This window comes from Chlamydotis macqueenii, chromosome 15, assembly GCF_036417535.1.
Source record: "Chlamydotis macqueenii isolate bChlMac1 chromosome 15, bChlMac1.mat, whole genome shotgun sequence".
NCBI classification, from domain to species: Eukaryota; Metazoa; Chordata; class Aves; order Otidiformes; family Otididae; genus Chlamydotis; species Chlamydotis macqueenii.
In genome coordinates this window covers 16,607,914-16,628,185 of record NC_141570.1, presented here as the reverse complement: position 1 = coordinate 16,628,185, position 20,272 = coordinate 16,607,914, and positions in this window count along the sequence as shown.

Sequence of the window (20,272 nt, the reverse complement as noted above, 5' to 3'; positions counted from 1 at the left end):
AAAAGAAGAAAAACTTCGAAATTCAGAGTCTCCCCATTAAATTTGAAGTTTATCAAGCAGTTGCTATTTCAGGTGTGAATTCCACTGTCGTACAGGCTGCAGGATCACGCTGACTAACCCCTCTGCAATACTAGAAGTAACTTGGAGAGGCCAGTATTACTGGGCTTTGATGGCAGAAAGAGGCTTTGGTTTTTATGCCTTATGTCCATCAAAAATTTTCCAAAGACAGACAGCGCTACTTGTTTCTGTTTAACTTAAAGGTGATAGCTGCAGACTTTGGAGCCATCACGATTCATACAAATACTGACACTTTTGTGGCTGCTGACCCTAACAATGTCTTTAAATTTTAAGGAGGCTAGAATTGTAGAGAACTCTCGTGCTTTTATTCCAACAGCAGAAAAAGGATAATTACCTGGATGGAATGATTTGTGTGTGATCTCCGGAGGCCACTGAGCAGCTCTGAGCTCTGAACTGGAAGACAGAGAACTAAGCCAGGTGCAGTAAGAGCCTTGTTAGGACTCACAGGTTTCTTGCAATGGTTTTCACATAGGGCCACTACCAAGATGAAGAGAGTGACCACCTTTCACAAAGAAAGTAGGTGTTTCTTGGTTTAACTTCTGGGTTGACAGTATGTTTGATTTAAGAGATATCTTGAAGACACAGATTCCAACAAGACACACAGATTTGAAGGTTGAAGGGGAGCTACTAAAGAGTTCAGGCAGCTTGCCAGGAGAAAGTATCAGTTCCCAAAGAAATGGCACACTGCTTTTTCCTATCAGTGTCACCTGCTGTAACAGGACCTGGTGTATTATCTGTCAAGTGTTGAAACTGAAATAGAATATTAGCACAATGGTAGGTATGTGAAGAAATAGGTAGATAGCCAGTTATTAAACCTAGACTTTAAGACCTTTTCCTACCATGCTGTGCCTAACCAGAAGTTCTGAACATTGTGTTTTAATATATTGACTATGAGAACTGCATGAAGTTTCCATTTTAGTGCTCCCTCTGAATAATCACAGTGTTAGCAAGGGCTCAGACACCTCTTGAAATCAGACCCATGCCACCATGCCCGTAAAACCACAAATAATTCAATATTATAGCAATCAGTTTACAGGCAAGCCCTAAGACCAGGCTATTCTGAGGGGACACTACGAGAACAAGTCCTGGCAGGAAGATGCCCAGCTGCTGCACTCCTGAAAACCAGGGGCCAAACTAGTTGCTGCACAACAAGTGAAACCTTGATTGTCTAATTACATGCAAAGATCTGCCTAACATGGTAAAATTCAAATTCAATTGTTCTAACGTAGCCAGAATCCTTGGAAAAGTTGGAATCATTGCACAGCAAAATAGAAGAGATTTCTGGAATACCAGCAAGTGCTGCTCCGTAACAAAGTAATGAGATAGCCAATGCTCCAGCTGTTTGAGCTACCTGAAATTTAAACTAAACCATGCTTAGAGTTCCTGACTATTTGTTGCTAATTTCCAACAGATGACAATTCAAAGAAGGAAGGAGGTTTTAGTTAAATAAATGGAAAATACCGAAGCTGAATACAACATTTGTAGAACAGCTTTGCAAGCTTCTTTTTTTTTTTTCTTCCTTTCAGGCATACAATAACTGCACACACAACCAAATCAATGATTTACCACCTCATTTCATTTTTAATTTAATGGTTTTGTTCATTCATAAAATAGAAATACTACAAGGTGAAACATGGACTGAAATTGAAACACCTCATTAGAGTTACATATTATTTTGCCTGCTAAATATATTGCTTTGTCAATGAAACATGGTGGTTTATATGAGATCTCTACCAGGCTGTTGCTTTACAGTTATTTGTTTGGGTTTGATATTACTGTGTGGTTCCCTGATCTACATGTATATAATTTGGTTTACATGTAGCACACTCAATGGCGTTATGATGATTTGTAAGGTATTTGTACTGATTTCACTTTACAAAAAAGTCAAAATGAAATTAATCATAACAAAAAGAGACCAAATGCAATCTTCAGAGTTTTCTCCATAGAAAAACTTATTGAAAAGAGATATAATCCAGAAAAACACTTCAGTTTGTTTGCATTCCAGTTTTGCTTGAAAAAATTTGATTCCTGAAAATATTTGATCAATACTTGTCACTTCTGATTTGTCATTTCTCAATAGCTGCAGATAGAATTCATTATAACACGGAACTGAAAACTACCAAGATAATTAAGTGGATGCATCTAATCCATAAGTATACTATAAACAAAATGAATTCTTGAGTTTCTACCCCTTTGAAGATAGAAATTACATTATTAAAGTAAATATGAATCTAATGAAAGCAGAAAACAGGTTGACTCCTATCAAACTAGCTTTCTTATGTACGAGCTACTTTTTCTTCAAAATTTCTCAGCAACTTCCCATCTACCCAAATGCCTGGCTGAATGTGAAAGGTCATGCCAACCTGGAATTTTACATACAGGAAGAAAACATGATGAAATGTGTCATTAAGCCTCCATTATATAATAAACAAGCTTTCTAATAACTCTGCTAAATAATCATCTAGTTTTCATAGCTCTGTGCCCTGGCGAAATGATTAGAGTGGTGGGGCAGATGCAAGCAGAGCAGACAGAGCAGAAAGTAAGAAAGGACTGGATCATTGTATCTCAGCAAAACAACTTCTTACAGAAGAAGAAAACTGGTAAAAATCAAGACCAACCATTCAGGGGCTGCCCTTCTGTTTACCAAAGAAAACTTCAGGGATTCACTGAGGCTTCAAGTGTAGCTCTGCCAAACTACCCCCATTGTCTGCCTAGGCAATTTTTTTTTTTTCCTCAGATAATGCAATCTATTGTTATACAGTTTATTGTTCTTTTAAACTGCATTTGCAAAGAGTGCAGAGGAACAAACTTACCACCATGTTAGCACATATGCTGAGAGTGTACAATGAAAACAGGATAAGTTGAAGGGCTTTTGCTACCAAGAGACAATGGATTAAATTTTAACGAGAATAATATTGGTCAATGTCCCACCATTCCCTATCTCCAACAAAAATAAAATCCATTAAAAAAAGGAAACAAGAAATGGAACAGAAGCAGGCTATTTTTCCAAGATTTATATTGCTAGGATGCAAGTCCAAAGCTAAGGTAAAAGAATCAATTGAAACAGCTGGTTGTAAGCTCACTGAAGTACGAAGTCATGCCGAATAAACCAGAAGACTTGTTTTTCATTTGTGTCCTCCTCCCCTAAATTCCTGTGCTCCCAGGCTGCTCTCTCGGTATTCTCCAAGGCCCCCTTTCTCAAGGGGCGGTGGGCTCTCTTCTGAGAGGTTTATAGATGAGTGTCAGCATCATGGACAGGAGCTGCATTCCTCTGTCCCTGTCCTCTCCCTGCCCTCCACCTCTACACTTGCCCTGTTCTTGTGGAAAGCAGCAAGAGCTCAAACCCACACCATCAGCAAAAGAGACAGTTAACTAGATTTATAAAGCGACCTAGAACACAGCCCCACTATCTCCATAACAATGCATATAACAACTGAACAAGAAAAAAAAAAAAAAAAAAAAAAAAGGTTATTTCAAAAAATAACGTGTGGACTGTATTTCCAAAGCTCAATTTTCCCTCCTTTCAGTTTAATGGAGATTTGCCAAGCTTTCCAACAGCTTTCTCTATGTCACCAGGAAACTGAAATATCAGTAGTTGAAACCCCAAAATATGTTTAGCTAGTTAGGAGTATGCAATAGCAAGGTCATGTTAAATTTGTTTTGCTAGAAGCATTTATTCTACTGAAAAATAATGTGACACAACTATATTTGCAACTATAATAAAAGCAATAATGCTGACAAGTTCCTCCTGTTTCACTTTTCATAAATTGGAATCTGTGTTAGCCTATCAGAATAAGATTACATTCTATTTGGAGAATTTTTTGTAAAAGCAATACAATTAACTGCTAAATCAATAAACAAGAGATGATCAACTTATTTTCTTTTTAATATAAAAATCAATGTAAACCAGTATTACTGGTATGCGCTACAGAACAACACTTTTTGGTACATAAAAATCAACATAAATCTAAAGCTAATCCATATATTCATGCAGAATGAGTAATTTTCACTGAAAATATACTTAACAGAAACCAATACAGCTCTCTGACATAACAGTATATTACACTGTAAATCAATGTACCTTCCATACTGTATAATTTAATAACATCCAAAAAAAGATATTTTTATGCAAACTCATATTTTACCGTTAATGTGATCTTTACAAACGAACATTGATCCCTCCAGAGCAACACTGGGTGCTAACACGGACAGCACTAAACGTGTCTAAAATCCACTTTCAGATGGTAAAATTCAGCCCTGCACACAGTAGGTACGTCATTCCTATTCCACCTTGGTGTCTTACTGCAGTCCTACCCATCATTTTGGAATCCAGGTGGCCTTTGGGTCAGGCATCTACTGAACTCCTTTGCTAACTGACTTTCCATGCTGCTGGAAATGTTACAGCTCAAAAGCACCACGGGTAAAGTCGCTGTGCAAAGCAAAACCAAAACAATGTTCGTTTCTCACAGATAAAAAAAAATTAAGCTTTGAACAGTCTCAAAATTCCGATGCTTCGATACACTGACTTGTATAACAGTAAAACAGATACAAAAACTGCGTAAGTGTGAGAAACCCTCCTCTCGCAGGTTAACATCACATTCATTAACAGTGAATGTCTTTCCTATTCCTGCTTCATCTCCACCCACTCCGACGCGTAACTGTGCAAGCACGCGGTACAGTAATTAAAAGCGAGGCAACAGTGGGCATGCTTGGCAATCTACAGTCTGTTCCCTTTATAAGAATTTTTTCCTGGAAAAAAATAACTTTAACAGTTAATTTCAAGTACTGCAGGAAACAGTGGGATCTGAACTCGGTTAGACACAGCTGATGATACTTCTGTGTGGTTTGGCACTAAATTTTCATGGCAGACATATTTACAGGTGGTAGTAATTAGTGTGCTCTTGTCTGGGCCCTGGTTTCACAAGCCTACAAGTCTTACTACATCTCCTGTTTCAGTTACCCTGTCCTCACCCAGTGAGCCACCCCCATGAGAGGCTCTCAAAGAAAGGTCTTTTTGTCTTTTACCAAACAAAAAGCTGCCATAATGACAATTCAGTGAGTTATCATGATCCTACATTTCAAGCAAGAAATCAAGTGACTCAGAGCACCCAACAGACTGAAATTCAATAAATTAATATATTTTATACATAGAAGGCTGAAATATTTTCAAGTTTTTTTTCCTGCCAAAAATGCATTCGTGTTAACAATATATCTCAATACTTCTTCACACAGTGTGTTTTTCCTTACTAAAATTAACAAAGTATTAGCAAAATGCTTACATGACTTGTTTACTGATAAATATATTTTTATTCACTAACAGAATAATCAAAACCATCAGATACTTAGTTACACTTAGTCACTGAGTACCTTCCAAGGAGAGTAACTGGAAGTATCAAGTTTTCAAATGAGTGAATTGGGCTGTGGGGACCTGGATTAACCTTCCCAAGATCTCAACGAGCCCATATTAGTTTTGTGCTTTCACCATACCAGCCACCAGCCACTAAACGAATTTTTGTGAGCTTCAGGGCAACAACAAAACCAAAAATGTATTAAAAATGGCTATGTTTAAGAACCCACCAAACAAAACAAACTTGAAATTTCAAGCACCTTTATTTCAGAAGAACGGCAGAGCATTGGAGAGGCTCGGCTGAGTGAAAAACACAGGGCACAGCAGGCTTGGGAGCCTTTTACCCAGGCGCATGGTTTTGGCCAAAAAGCACGGGCTCCACTCTTACCTAGAGCACCCTACCACCATCTGCACAGTCCCAACTCACAGCTGGAGCTAACAAACAGTTTGTCCGTTCTGTCTGTAAGCTTGTTGTAGTTTAGCCCCACTGGGGACCAAGCTATGCAGCCTCTCACTCACTCCCTCCACCCTCCAGTGGGACAGGGAGGAGAACTGGGAAAGAAAACAAAACAAAACTCCTGGGTTGAGATTAAAAAAAAGAGTTTAAGAGAACAACAGAAGAAAAGAAAACAGAGATGGAAAACAAACAAACAAACAATCCAACCCTAATAACAGCAAATACTGAGGCAGGTCACTCACAGCACACCAGCTCACCATGGATCCTGATGCCCAGCTCCCTCCCCAGCAGCAAAAGCTGCCCCCCAGCCCCATCCCCACTTTATACCCTGAGCAGGGGGTCACAGGGTGTGGAGCAGCCCTGGGGCCAATTTGGGTAACCTGTCCCAGCTGGGGGCTAATTGGTAACTGTCCCAGCTGTGTCCCCAGCCACAGGGGCCACCAGTTCCAGCTCCTCTCCCAGTGCAGGTGAAAATTAACTCTGTCCCAGCCAGAACCAGGGCAAGCTGAATGCATCCCAAGGGGCAAAACAGATAGCACTGTGTCCACCAGTTTCAGTTTCCCAGCTGAGGTGATCAGACAGTGCATTTTACACCCAAATCTAAGGGCAGAGCAGTTTCACAGCAGTTTGGAGCAAACCTCAGACCTGTGCTTCTACATCTACAGGTACTATGAGTCAACAACGGCAAGGAGCCATTTGATGCCTACCTTTCATGCCTGTTCTTCAGGTATGTGTAAATGCTGAGCAGAGACAAATGAGCACAGACAGATACTCTTAAACAACACGCCCTCCACCCCCAGACTTTCAGCGTCAATATGAGACCTTTTCCTCCTGTAAGTCTGGGATTATCCCTGATGCTTTCTAAACTAATAGTTAGATTTCATCCTTTCATTCTTGATTTATGGTTTCAAAATTGCTAACTTAAGTAATGAAGCAGTGCAACAATAAAGAAGTTATTCTTGCTAGGGCAAGTTTTCAAATGAGTAAAGCCTAATTATTGATATTAGCTTTTAGTGACATCAAAATGAAATTCTGATTTCTAGCAGCAATCTAGCGTGTGAGTGGTGGGGACAATTTATCATGGAAGAAGGAAAAGTGATACATGCTGTCACATCATGTGTCATAGAAGTATCAAAATTGCTATGGAAACTGTGCACTTTTTATAGAGTAGGCACATAAAATTCACATAATATGTCAGAGAATAAGTTACTACTGTCCTGAGGCTGTAATAAGATCTACACCCCTATTAGTGAAAAGATTTGACAGATTTTGTTTATAATGAATACTTGTAGCCAATGAGTTTGAGTCAAAGTCACCCTATTTTGACCCATCCACTTGCTTTTAGGTTTCTGTTCCCCTTAGATACAGGGAGAGTGCAAAGTAATATAATTTCCAATGGTTATTAGATTCTATTATAGTCACTTGTGATACGCCAGGGAAATTGGCTGTATCCAGGTACCATATTCAAATCAAAATTATTAGGAGGAAATATCTTCTTAGCCTTGGATTTTTTTTTCCTGCATTAGACAGACAAACCTATTCTTAGCATTTACCTGTTTTGTTTACAATTTGTTGTTGAAAACAGAGTGGGTAGAAATTTAGGATTCATTTGATAAGGCTGCAAATAGAAAAATCTAAGTTTAAACACAAAGTAGTTTAAAGTATTTAATGTGAATAGCCTAAATACTGCAGCCCTTTGCCACCCTGATCTGTGTGTGACACATTTCTCATTGATTGACAGCATCTCTGATGGGTTAGGTTGGAGAAAAATGAGCTTGCTTAGGAGAGCAGAAGATACTACGATTAGGTTTTGCAGCCCAGCGATATAGTGACTGGTAAAAGAAAGCAAAATGGAGAAAAATGGTTGTTCATGTAACACCCTAGGGTGCCAGGGTACATTTATCACCTTGTTTTATATGACACACTGGATGAATGTTGATGAAGATTGTCAGCATCAATGTCAGTGAAAGCAATTCCATGAGTAAAAGAGTTTGTATTAAAAGACTCTCCATCAAGAGGAAATTCACACGATTATTTTATAAATAAAACACCTACAAAATGGAGCAAAGTCAATAACTGTTGATTTTTTTTTTTTTCACTTTGTTCTAAACATGGGCTCCCATTTACTGAAGTCAGTGTGCCTGTGGTAAGCATACAGAAGTCAGACCAAAATCTTTGAAAATAGAGGCATTCAAAAAACCAGTGCATTAAAAAATGAATGCTCTACCAGGAACAATCAAGTATAATTCTCTGAAGCGTGCAGTGGGAAGAGTAGGACCGCATTATATGTAAACGCATTACCTTGTTTTACAGTAGCCCATTACTATTAAACCACAGCGTATCAGCTAAGAAGGGTCCGAAGTCATATATAGCATGTTCAATTGAAATGGGAAGCAACCTCTGGAAATTAGTATTGTTGAAATCATTACTAACTCCTACAAATAACCATCATCTATTAAAACAACAACAAAATGAGCAAAAGTTGACAATTTAAAAAAAAAAAAAAACAACAAAACAAACAAACAAAAACCCAAACAAAACCAACCTAGTTTCCTCAGAATGAGGATTGCCTGATGTGCTCCCAAACGTTTTCAGCAGGAAAAAAAAAAAAAAGGAGACATGTAAATCCTAAATTTTTGAAGATAACTGTGGAGGGAAGGTGGACCCATCCAAGCCCAACCACACGTTCATCAAGCAATGCTCCATTATACACTCATCTTTCAGCAGGCACTACAGGCTAGCATTTTCTGTGCTCCACACACAGCACCGCAGGAACTGGCCTGCACAACAGTTCCTTCACATTCCTCCTTATAACGCTGCAAAATGCATGTCTTAACCTCTTCTTCATCAAAAACTCAACCTACAGTCATCTCCCCTCTAAAGCATGAAAAGGGTTGTGTCTTTCAGCTGAAAAGGCCTCCACAACATGAAATGAAACATTCAGAAGCTGTTTCTCCCAGTGTAATACTGGGATTATAAAAAGGGCTCAGCTGCGCCGCAAGCAGCAGGGCTCTGGGCAGCTCTGTGCTTCATGCCCCACTGAGCCTTTGCTGAAGTGCTGCAGTGGATCCCTCCACCCTTCAGTGCAGGAACCCCCACCACGCTGTGGGCAGATGTTTCTGTGGGTCACTGCAAGACCTGGGGAGAGACGGAGGTGATGCCTGTGTTCATGCGTGTACCCACATCCCTTTTCTTCAGAGTTTTTCCTCAAATCTGCAACCGCACACTTGAAGGGACAACCGCTGAGGAAGCAGAACTCTGCATTAATGAGGAAGAATTGATTGGTTTTGACTACACAATCATTAAAACTTCCATTGGGTGAGGATATCAGCGGTGCCCGTACAAGGACAAAAACATAGATTTCATTTTTCAACAAACTTTTGCTATTAAATTCTGAAAAGTTATCCTATTTTTCATTAGCTATAGAAAACCAAACTGCTGAGAAAAACTGCTTCACTGAAATTTTAAGGATTTTAATTTTTATGAATGTCATACTTGCATGTATCTATTCCCTCTATTAAATGCACAGCATTCATTTTTCAACATATTTAAGGAAATTTAATGAGTTTAATAAACTTAAAGGGATGTTATGTCTGTTCACTCCGTAAAGATTGTTTATTTCAGGAAATAAACCATTTTGAAATGAGTAATATGACTTTTAGAGTTACAACTATCTCATTCAATTAGTTTATGTAATTATTGTCATTCCACACAGTATATGCAGTACTAAAGGAGAAAATACATTTTCAGGAATTACAGTGTAGGTGTACAACTGTTATTGTTAATGAGCCATAAACTGAGTCTCCTGCTCTGTAAATTCATGCCAGTGTAATGCAATTTGGCAAAATAAGCCAACAGTTACAGTTGGACAAATAACGTTGTATTTTAATATCTTCTATGAGATTGTTATCCTCTAATGCATTTCACATAATTATTTTTTTCCTCTGTATTTTAGAACATCATCCTACTTTTAAAAAAAGTACTGCTGAATTCTCACTGCTCCGGTACATGCTCCCTGAACTATAGACGGGGAATTTGTAGGACACATTCACTTCTGCCTAGTTTTGCCTGATCTTAATTTCAAAGAGACACTAAAGAACAAATTGAATGTCATACTAGACTTTGTTTACATCAGCAAGCAGTACGGCCCAGCAGGAGCAGATTATGAATGAAGCAGTTGGTACGGAGGGCCAGACACCCGTGTGTGTGTGTGTGTAAAACTCATAACCAGCTTTAGTCTAACCCCATGGACTGCGGTGCCGTATGCATGCTCCCGGATAACATCTTCCAGTTAAGTTTCATTTGTAAGGTATCCAAACCACGTATTCCGTGACTGCTCCAAAGCAAAGCTCATTAAGGGAAAAATTGGGAAATTCCCTTTATAAGTACACCCCCAATCTGAACTAAAACAGCTGCACTCTTAGCGGTCCAACTCAAAATGCTTCATGGCCAATGAAAGAAAAAGATTTTGAATCATGCTGTTAGAATGTCTGAGAATAAATAACAGGGTTTGGTGCCACAACTTCTCCCTTCGCAGTACGAGAGTCCCCATGCTCAGAATATGACATTTGGGGGGGGGGGGGCGGGGGTGTGGTGGGGGAAGATTTATTACGAGTTGAGTAATAAGGTAAGGTTAAGGTACACACACACACAAGAAAACTATCACCAAAAAGCTAATAATTCTGAGGAATGATTTTGCACTTGGAGTTCATGTGAACCTGCTCCTTGCATGGGGGTTGGACTAGCTGACCTTTGAAGGTCCCTTCCAACCCAAACCATTCTATGATTCTATGACCCAGTGCCTTGCAATTGGGACTGGTCCCCACTTCACAAGACCAAGTTTGTTATATTCTCCTGATAGATCCTCTTCAGTTGGCAGTACCATGCCTGCCAGATTGTGGATGGGGAAAGTCTTACAAAGAAAGAGGCAAAAATTGATTGCAAGTATCAAGATTTGCATTCTGCCCATAAAGTAATTAAATAATAATAATAATGCATGTTCTCTATACAGCAAAAGTTTGGAATTGTATGGCATCTCCATCACTGAACAGCCACACTCAATACACTGATGAGTGTGTCTGCTGCACTGTGAATAGGTGTTGTTCTGTTATGCATAGATAATGATAAAATATTCATCATTTTTTAAAAAAAAAGACAAGAATCAGGCTGCTGTCATATCACTCAAAGGAAAAGCTTTGATCAGTAATTTCTTTGCTTCAAGTTCAGGAAATCACTGTTGACAGTTTAAAATTAGTAAAGAACAATCATATTCTCTATTTTGATATACAAATTCAAGTTACATTTTTTCATTTCTGTACACCTTTGTCTACAGCATAAGCGAGGCTTAAGTTCAACAGAAGACAACTTCCACTGCATCCTTTAACCTATGAACGTTACAACAGCAAGAAACACGGTTAGCAGTGGCATTGCCCTATCCTGTCTGCGTTCCAGTTCCTCTGGAAAAGATCACTGCTTCTCACAATTAGTTGGTTCCTCACTGTAAATGATTTTCTCTCTCCTCAGGTTGTGACGAAGCAGAATAAGGGCCACTTTTCCAACACATGAAATGCACTTTGCATGCTAGCTAAAGAAATGATGGCACACTCCCTAGCTGCAATATTACAGAACAGGTAAACAAAGATTTTTGAAAATAGTCAACTGATTTAGAGTAACTCATCTTGTGTTCATGATGTAGGTCACATCCTGAAGCAGATGCAGCTTCTGAGGATGGATACTCAGCTATCCTTGCTAATCAATCAATCAAAACCATGATAATAAAAAACCCACCTGTCACTTTTCAAAAAGTCTAGCTAGAGTATGCAGATTAATATATTTACATGACACCTTGGCTTAATTGAATTCACTTGTTCTGCTGGCTTTGACAAAGATTGTTATGTTGATCTCAGAAGCTACCAAAGTATTTGGTATAAGGCAGAGGCACTGTCAATGTCAAACAATTTGGATGGCTCCTCAGGGTTTCAAAATCTGAGTTTGCACTTTGTTTAAACTGAGTGATTGACAGAGTAAGATTAAATTTCTACGCTTTTAAAATTCATTTAAAATGAGAAGGTAGGTTGGAACACTTATCATGGTTTAGCGAAACTATACCATTAAAATTAATATCTTTCTCTAGATGTTACACAGATTCAAAATGATACCATTTTAATGTACCCATTACTGTATTTAAGGCTACTGTTAACTCATTCAAGTAGCTTTATCTGGAAGGACAAAAGACCAAGCTGTATCTTCAGATATTGTGTCTAAAGCAAGAAGACTTGGCTTTTCCTAGTTTTATTCAAAACTATGACACCAATCAAGAAGGTATTTATAAGTATATGGGAGGTGATGCAACAGGAAAGGGGAAGATAGAAGAAACACCTATGATTTTTAAGCCACCCTGTTATCGTCACAAAAATAAACAAACCCCAGCATCTCAGCTTTCAGAACAGAGCTGATAAAAACACGTTTGATCTCACTGATGATTATATGATTAGGAGCTGCCGAAGCCTCGTGTTGATCTCCATCCTATTCACACGGAGCAGAGTCAATTCAGTCTGTTTGCACGTGTGGAAGACCTGGGCTTTAGTCATCTTGGAGAGATACAACTTAATTCCTTTTTTCTACCCAATACTTCCTATTGCTACAGCATTTGGTATTGGTACCTCTATGCATGTAGGACAGAATTATAGTGCCTAATTTCTTTCACATGATGCAGGTGTGCAAGATAAATGCTTTTAATCAATTATCTATATAATTGTTCAACAGAGGCTCAGCTATTTCAGAGATGTTCAGTCAGTTGCCATAAGAAGTTCAATATCAAAGTTAGCATCCAAGAACGCTGGAGCTCACACCAAGAAAGAGAGAAACCAGAGCAAACTCCAGTGAATCCTCATTCTGATTATTTTAATTACTTTAATAATATGTTAATATTTAATTGCAGAGCTAGCTTACAGAGAAGTAATAGTATAAGCAGCACACTGTATTCAGCTTGTTCTACTTCGCACATCAGACATGCATATTCAAACTTACAAAATGCACATTGTATTGTATCACAAGTATTTGTGCTTTCCCAGTTACGTTCCAGCCATGACAAGCATGTAGTAAGTGCACAGCCAACAACTTCCAGGCTACAAACTACTCTAGATCATCCTTCCCCATCAACGCCACTGTTTCCACTGAGGTGTATTTATTGGCTTGCCTGGAGTATAATTTGAGCATGTTCCAGCCAAGTCTCCTTTAGAATTTCTACCACATTTTTTAAAAGATCTGTTAACTTCAAGTTTTACTTTCCTTTTAAGTAATTGCTATGCCATAAGGAATGCAAAAATTATATCTCAAGTGTCACTTAACTTTAAAAAAAAAAAAAAAAGAAAAAAGAAAAAACCAAACAAACTAATCGAAGGAGAAGCAAACTATTTGGTACTTTCTGGGTGCTTATGAACCACACGTACTCTTTCTTCAAGCCCTTCCATATTTTCTTACTGCAAGCTATCAGAGATAACAAATGAGGCATTTAGAGGATGACTGAACACCCTACAAATGTTAACAATGGAGGAGCGTACAGTTGCTCAGCACAGCTGGCATTGTAATTGAGATGCATTGGAAAGCTTCTCAGTATTCAGCAGCCCTCATACTTTCACAGGAGGACCACATTCAGCAGATGCTGTTGGACTGAACACATATGCAAGAGCAAGGCTTTGTTCAGGACTTTTCCCCCCTAACTATGACATGACTATGACTATATTCCTGCCTGCTCTCCAATCAATCATACTGCAGGAACCCCTAGGAGCCCTAACGTGAGGATCAGGACTCACTGGTAACACAAACACCGAAGATCTGTTACCTGTCCTACTAGTCGGTCTCATTTCCCCTCCTCCTCACCAGTTTCCACTAGGACCACGAGGCAGACAAATTTTGGCCAAAGTACCTAAAGGTGCCAAGAAAAGTTTCTTAAACCTCTCAGAGGAGCAGCCAGTTGAGATCTTACACAGAAAGGCTTTTCCACTACCCCCATCCCTCCCTTTTTTTCAGATACCTCTCGAGTAAATGAAACGGCTTGTGGCACTAGCAAGTAAGATCTGCCCCTGCTTTGCATATCTCCCAGTTAAGAGCCACCACAAGCCCAAGTAGGTAAAGTAGGACCCAGCAGGCTAGAAAGCGGGAGGAGAGGGCTTTGGGATCTTCCTTTACACTCGTCTTGTAACCCCCAACATGGCACAGCTGATGGAGGAGGGAAGGATGGCAGATGTTCTTCTAAACCATGGGCTGAAGCGGCAGCTGCTGAGGGGCTCTCCTACACCCAGGGGATAAAGACTTTCCTCCAAGCCTGTTCTCTGCTCTGCTTTCATGCTCCACAATAGGAAAAAATGTGAGCAGCAGTGGGACGCAAGCTTCTGCAGCTTGTGAGGAAGCAAAAGAAACAAGGGCTTGACAGGCTGTACCTATAACATAGTCAGGGCAAAAATGCCCAGTTTGTAATTTGTCCTTCCATTAAACTGTAATTCAGCAAATCAAGTAAACTATAATTCAGTAAATAGTGTAACTGAACATGCACCAGCACTGCTCTTCAGTGCACAGCTGCTGTTCTTTATGGATTCAGATCTGAAACACTACAATTTGCATTAAACACAGCAAAAATGTGAGTTCCCCTCTCTGACATGTCACAAATCTTCGTATGCAATCATTTTTGTTATTTGCTGGAGATGAGTTTTCAGTCATTCTCTTTGGCAGTAGACAAACTGTAGAGAGGGCAGTGAATTAATATAAACAAATGGATCACGTTCTGTGCACCTGATGGACTGAGCTCCTAAAACCAAATTCACTTTCATCTAACAAAGCTTATTTATGATTTTTTTTTTCCATAAGACCATGCCCCATCCAATCTCTACCACGTTATGCTTTCTCTTCTCATATCATATGAGGTATGTTATAAGTTTTGCACTAAATCTCTACTGCACATTCATACAGAATAACGAATACACCATGTTGAACACAAGTGTCTCAACAAACAGAAGCTCCTATCAGCTAAGGCTGCATCTACACATAAATATATTCACAAAGGAATTTTGTAGCATCTGGGAACTTAGATTAAAATAAACAGATAAAAAAAAATTAGCCCTTTGAATCATCAGTGAGAGTGAAAATGCACTTGAGTCCTACTTCAGACATAGCTGGCTTCTGAGAGAGCGCGGAGTGAGCCTAGGTACAATTTTAGAACAGAGACCTGGGCTGGTTTTGGTTTTTGTGCACACCCAGGGAGTTCCAGGCAGCAGCATGCCAATACATAGAATTATCAGCACATCAAAGGCATTATATTTATCAAACCCTGCCACAGCACATTTACTAGCCATATGATGGATGTTGTTGTAGCAAGCAAGGAACACTTTGATGTACATGGCCTTCTTTGATTAATGAGGGCTCTTGCTGAGAAGCTGCATATGGAGTAAATTACTCTTTTCAAAAATGGCTGATTTGCACTATTATACTAATTATGTCACAAGCTCAGAGTCGGTTCCAGATTCAGTCATCCAAAATAAAGAAATAAAAATTCACATACACAGGTCTTGCTTTTGTCACACACATGCATCAGCTCAAAATTGGAATTGAATCAACTTGGAGTTTCTTCCCTTCTGCAAAGAGAGCACTGATAAGTGTTTCTACCCTCTACTGTAAGTTTCTGAAATCTAGTATCTAGCAACTAATTTGTTTCTCTGAAAAGAATGCAATTTTTTTTATTTGGTAAATTCTGATCTGTTTTTAAGAACAATACAAGAGCTCTGGAAGCATTTTAATTCTTCACCAAGAAAAAAGTCAGAAGGAACCTAATGCAAAAAGTATAACCTCTTAAAAGCATTTTCTAGATTAATTCTACTGGCTAGCGAAACACTACAAACCTGAAGCTATTCCATTAGCCTCAGTTCTCTAAGCAAGTGGTGCTTTCAGCAATTTATCCACTTAGTTGTAAAAACAACAACAAAGTATTTATTTTAGAGTATTAAAACAGTGTTACTTTCTTAAAATTTTGAACAGTAAATATTTTATCATGTTAATTAAGTATGTTTGCAGACTCCAATTTGTTATTACAGATGGCAGAACCAGTGCTTTGCCTAGGATCTCACGGTGTGCACAGATTAAACTCTGATTTTTATCACTGGACATGTTATCATGAAAGAGCGCACAAAACCAGTGTTCCTGCCTGTGGGGTGATGCTCCACCGAGGAGGAAATGATTTCTTAAGTGCACTTTCTGCTAGGAAGTTCAGATTTAATCCTTCTTTGGTTGATAATTCAACACTTTTACACAACACTGTTTGCTATAGTTGCATGATGGCATACTAATTCCAAAAAAAAAAAAATAAAAAAATCACAAGGTATTCTGTCACCTCACACATCAAGCTAAAGTTTAAAAAGCCTTCTCAAATTTGCACATGTAACATTTAGGTGAGTGAATGCTTAATATGAACTGAATGGTGGTTTCACCCTTCTGCACCTGGGAAGTTTCCACAGACCCTGGTCAGCCAGCTCACAGAGATCTGAGCTCTACTCCATGGATGCAACTTGGTTTAACAGAAGCAGATTCCTGTGCAAAGTCAAATGTCTAGGAAACAACAGCTCGTAACTACACTCTGCATATCATCTGCATACTTATTCTGAGAGAAGTCAGCCACATTGCTGTTCTTTAGAGATTTCTACAGAGATTTTGGAATTATTGCAAGGAAGAGGAAGAAAACAGATCCCCCATATTAACAATAAAACTGCTTTCAATTTTTTTTTCCACAGCAGTCTTTCATTGAAAGCAAGTTCTCCAGGTATATAAGATGCTATTAAGTTTCCTGAAAACATAATTCAGAATTCCTGCACTGTCAATAAAACATCCAAGGTTAGCTGTTTCCAAATTGCTTAGAAGATAGCAAGTTACAACTTTCAAAGCTCCTCTGAAAAGACATTTCTCTTGCCATAGAACAAGCTGGGAATATTTTTTTCCAAAACCAGGTTGGATTTGATTGTAATATCCATGAGGGGAAATTACGGGGAAAGGAGTTGAAGAAGAGGGACATGCGGCATTCAGATCTCTGACAGGTCTCCCTGGATGTGCTTCTGAAAGGTTAGGAGCTCACTCTGGGAAATTGGCACTCATAGTGAAATATAGTGCTGGCACTGGTCAGCCCACAAAGAGTGGAACTTGCTCAAAATTTCTGTAAAATGTCAGATATCAGCACCAAAATAATTGTAGTCCTATTTACAAACATATCAAGCAGATGGAGCCAATACAGTATGTCACATTAGAACAGAGCAGAACGGTCTGCCCAGAATTCCTAGCTGAATAGCAAACAGTATAAACCTCTTTAGCACTATTAGTACAGGAGAAAAAAAAAAAGAGTAAAAACAATTACTACATATTAAGCAAGATTGCTCTTGGATCTCTTATTAGTGTAGTTCTTCTAGACCTCCTGAATCTATTTAAATTTAGAACACATCATTTCTAAAACAGCTTTAAAACAGTAGCTATTAACTAACACGTAGAGGACATATTTTATATTATCTACCAATGTTAAAACAAAATACTAAGTTTGAGTTCAAGCTTCTCTGGAACACCCTGAGGTTTGCTCAAGGTCTCCTCCACATGTGAGTACAGCTCCACAGAATTCCAGCTCCTACTTCTAGAAGAGCTCAGTACAGAGCCTGACTGTTGCAAGTTCCCTAAGATGGAGAACAACTAGACTAACTAAGAATAGCCATATTATAATGTTAATTTAGATCTAGTTTAGAAAAGCATTTGGAATACTTAGATGTTTGGTTTAAATCCAGAAACTAAACTAGAAGTAATACAGGTACTCTCAATATGCCAGTATTACAAGACTTTTACTTCTGGCTAGTCGTACTGAAAATTTCTGCACCAAGTTGTTCAACCTAACAAACAAACAGATTAAAGGCTTAAATTTCAAAAGATGATGAGAATGGTTCGTATTCACCATAACTGATATCTTCATCCCTCAATTTTCTGTGGCTTTCTTCCAGCCTTATGGGCTGTGAGCAATGTAGACTACATTGTGTGCTGCAGATGACAAATTTTCCTCCAAGAATTTTCCAGATAAAATATTTTTGTTTGGAATTCTGCCAAAGTAAAAAGTCAGTATTTAATCTGGTTCCAATTCCTAAGCCAAAAATGTCTGCCCATAAAAACTTTCCTATTACTTCATATAATAAAAATACACGGTGCCAATCCTTTTGTTGTTTCCCAAGAATTTCTACCATTAATTTCCTAGATTAGGTAATAAACTAGTAAATTAATTTCCAAGGTAAAACTGGAAATACTATGGAGGTATGTTCTCAGACTATCATATTCTCTATAGAGAAATTTCTTATTACCAACCTTATTACTGTATTATAAACATCTTAAAATAAATGAAACCATGAAGAACGCAAGTTCTGTTAGAACACAGCTAACACTGTGTGGGCTTGCACTGAGCCCACAAAACCAAGGAAATATGAAATGTGATGGACAAAATGATCCAATGCTGACCTCACATCACTGGTAAACTGCTGGATCTGCCCGCTCCCTCCAAAGTCACTCATTTGGATTAAGGGGAATTAAAATAAGCCTTTGATGTTGATGTTGGAATTGCTGCTGTACAGCTGGAGAATAGCAAAAGTTGAATTTAAAAAGCAAAAAAAATTTCTCTGCAAGAGAGAAAAATTAATAACAACAGTTTAGAGGAAGCTCCTTAACTGCAAGCTTAGGCCGGCGATTAGATGCTTCAGATTATCACCTGTAACTTTACTCAGAAACATACAATTCATGGTGGTGGCTGCCTACCTGGGCAGCTAGGAATGAAATTCTGGCTCTCCTGAGGAGTGCAAGTATTTTTGAGGACAGAAGGCTATTTTTGTAGTTCTCACATGTATTCATAGCAGTTCCAGCGAGTAACAAATACGACACATGGCATAGATGTAACATTGTGGTTAGGCAGATAGAATTTTTAGCAATCCTAAGCAGTATTTACAAGCATCTGGTCTGAAGAAAAAAATAAAGGGAAGACAGGTGGGAATTATCAAGAGGTGGGAAAATAAGCATCTCACCCAATGGTCTTTTGACATGCTAGAGCTGAACTGCCAAGTCCCAGCATCCAACCCAGTAACAAGTCTGAACACTACTTCTTTCCTCCTGGATTTTCCAATGAAACCATGCTAATGCTGTGGCTGCAGAATGGGAATCAAAAAAAAAGGAGGCAAGCAGTCCATCAGCCAACGGCAGGACAAAGTGTGAGGCTGCCCTTCACATTACCATGGTGATAGCAAGGGTGGCCAAGCACGGCAGTGTATCCATAACACAACCACCTGGTTTTACCAGGAAAACTGACAGTTATCTGGCTCTGACCACAACAAATAAGTAAGTAAAGGGTTGAAACCCTAATTAACATCTTTTCCAAATATTCTCATCTTCCATCACGTTCTTCTGTCAGGAGGGTCTCAGCAGCGTCACACATCTCCCACACGGGTTGATTTGCTATGATGAGAAGCGTAAGGAGGCTCCTCCTTCAGCTCCTGAGACCTAGCCTAGCAAAGACCTGGGCTGTGTTCCAGTACTGCAAGGAAGTTAATAAGGCCATTTACAGTTTACAAACTACTTCCACTTGCATTGACCATTTTAAGCCTCAAGCAAAGCTGTCATGAGGCTTTTGTAGGGGAAACCTTAAGGGCTTTGGTTAAGGCTTGCTGTCAGAAAACTGCTTGAAATGAATTCAAATCACCAGGCTCCCTTACTGAAGGTCAAACACAGCATTTGCAGCTGGAATTGCCAACACAATAGCAACATGAGGGGAAAAATAAAGACCCATCTGAGAGGAAGACACTTGCTGATTTGTTAGCGTTTTACCTGCAGCTGGGGAAGAGCAGGAGCAGAACGGTAGGCATGGCTGAGGGAGAGGGCAAGCAGAGCCACGGGCTGCCTGTCAGAAACACGAAACTATGAAACCTTCTACTTTCAAAACATGTCTGAATTTACTTTAAAGGCTAAGGAGAGCATCAGCCTGTACCAGCGCTGCAGGAGGAAGTGGGCCAGACCATCTCCTCCCTGCTCTCCATGCCCCACAGCAGGCAGGTTGTCTCCTGGTGAAGGGAAATCTCCCCATCCAGCAGGATGAAGGGGGGATCCCTGGCAGCTCCTGGCAGGCACCCACTGGGCACCTCCGTAGCCATCACCTAACAGCCCCCACCATGCTGTCGCGCAGCAAAAAAAGTGAAAACCCTGCGTTGCTCTCCTGCCCCACAGCATGTGGCTGGGGCTGAGCATCACTGGGGCTCCTCGCTCCTGGGGCAGAGGGTGGTTTAGGACCAGATGAGGCTGTTCAGGGCCATTCAGACCCATCAGTGCAGGCAGCTCATAGCTCT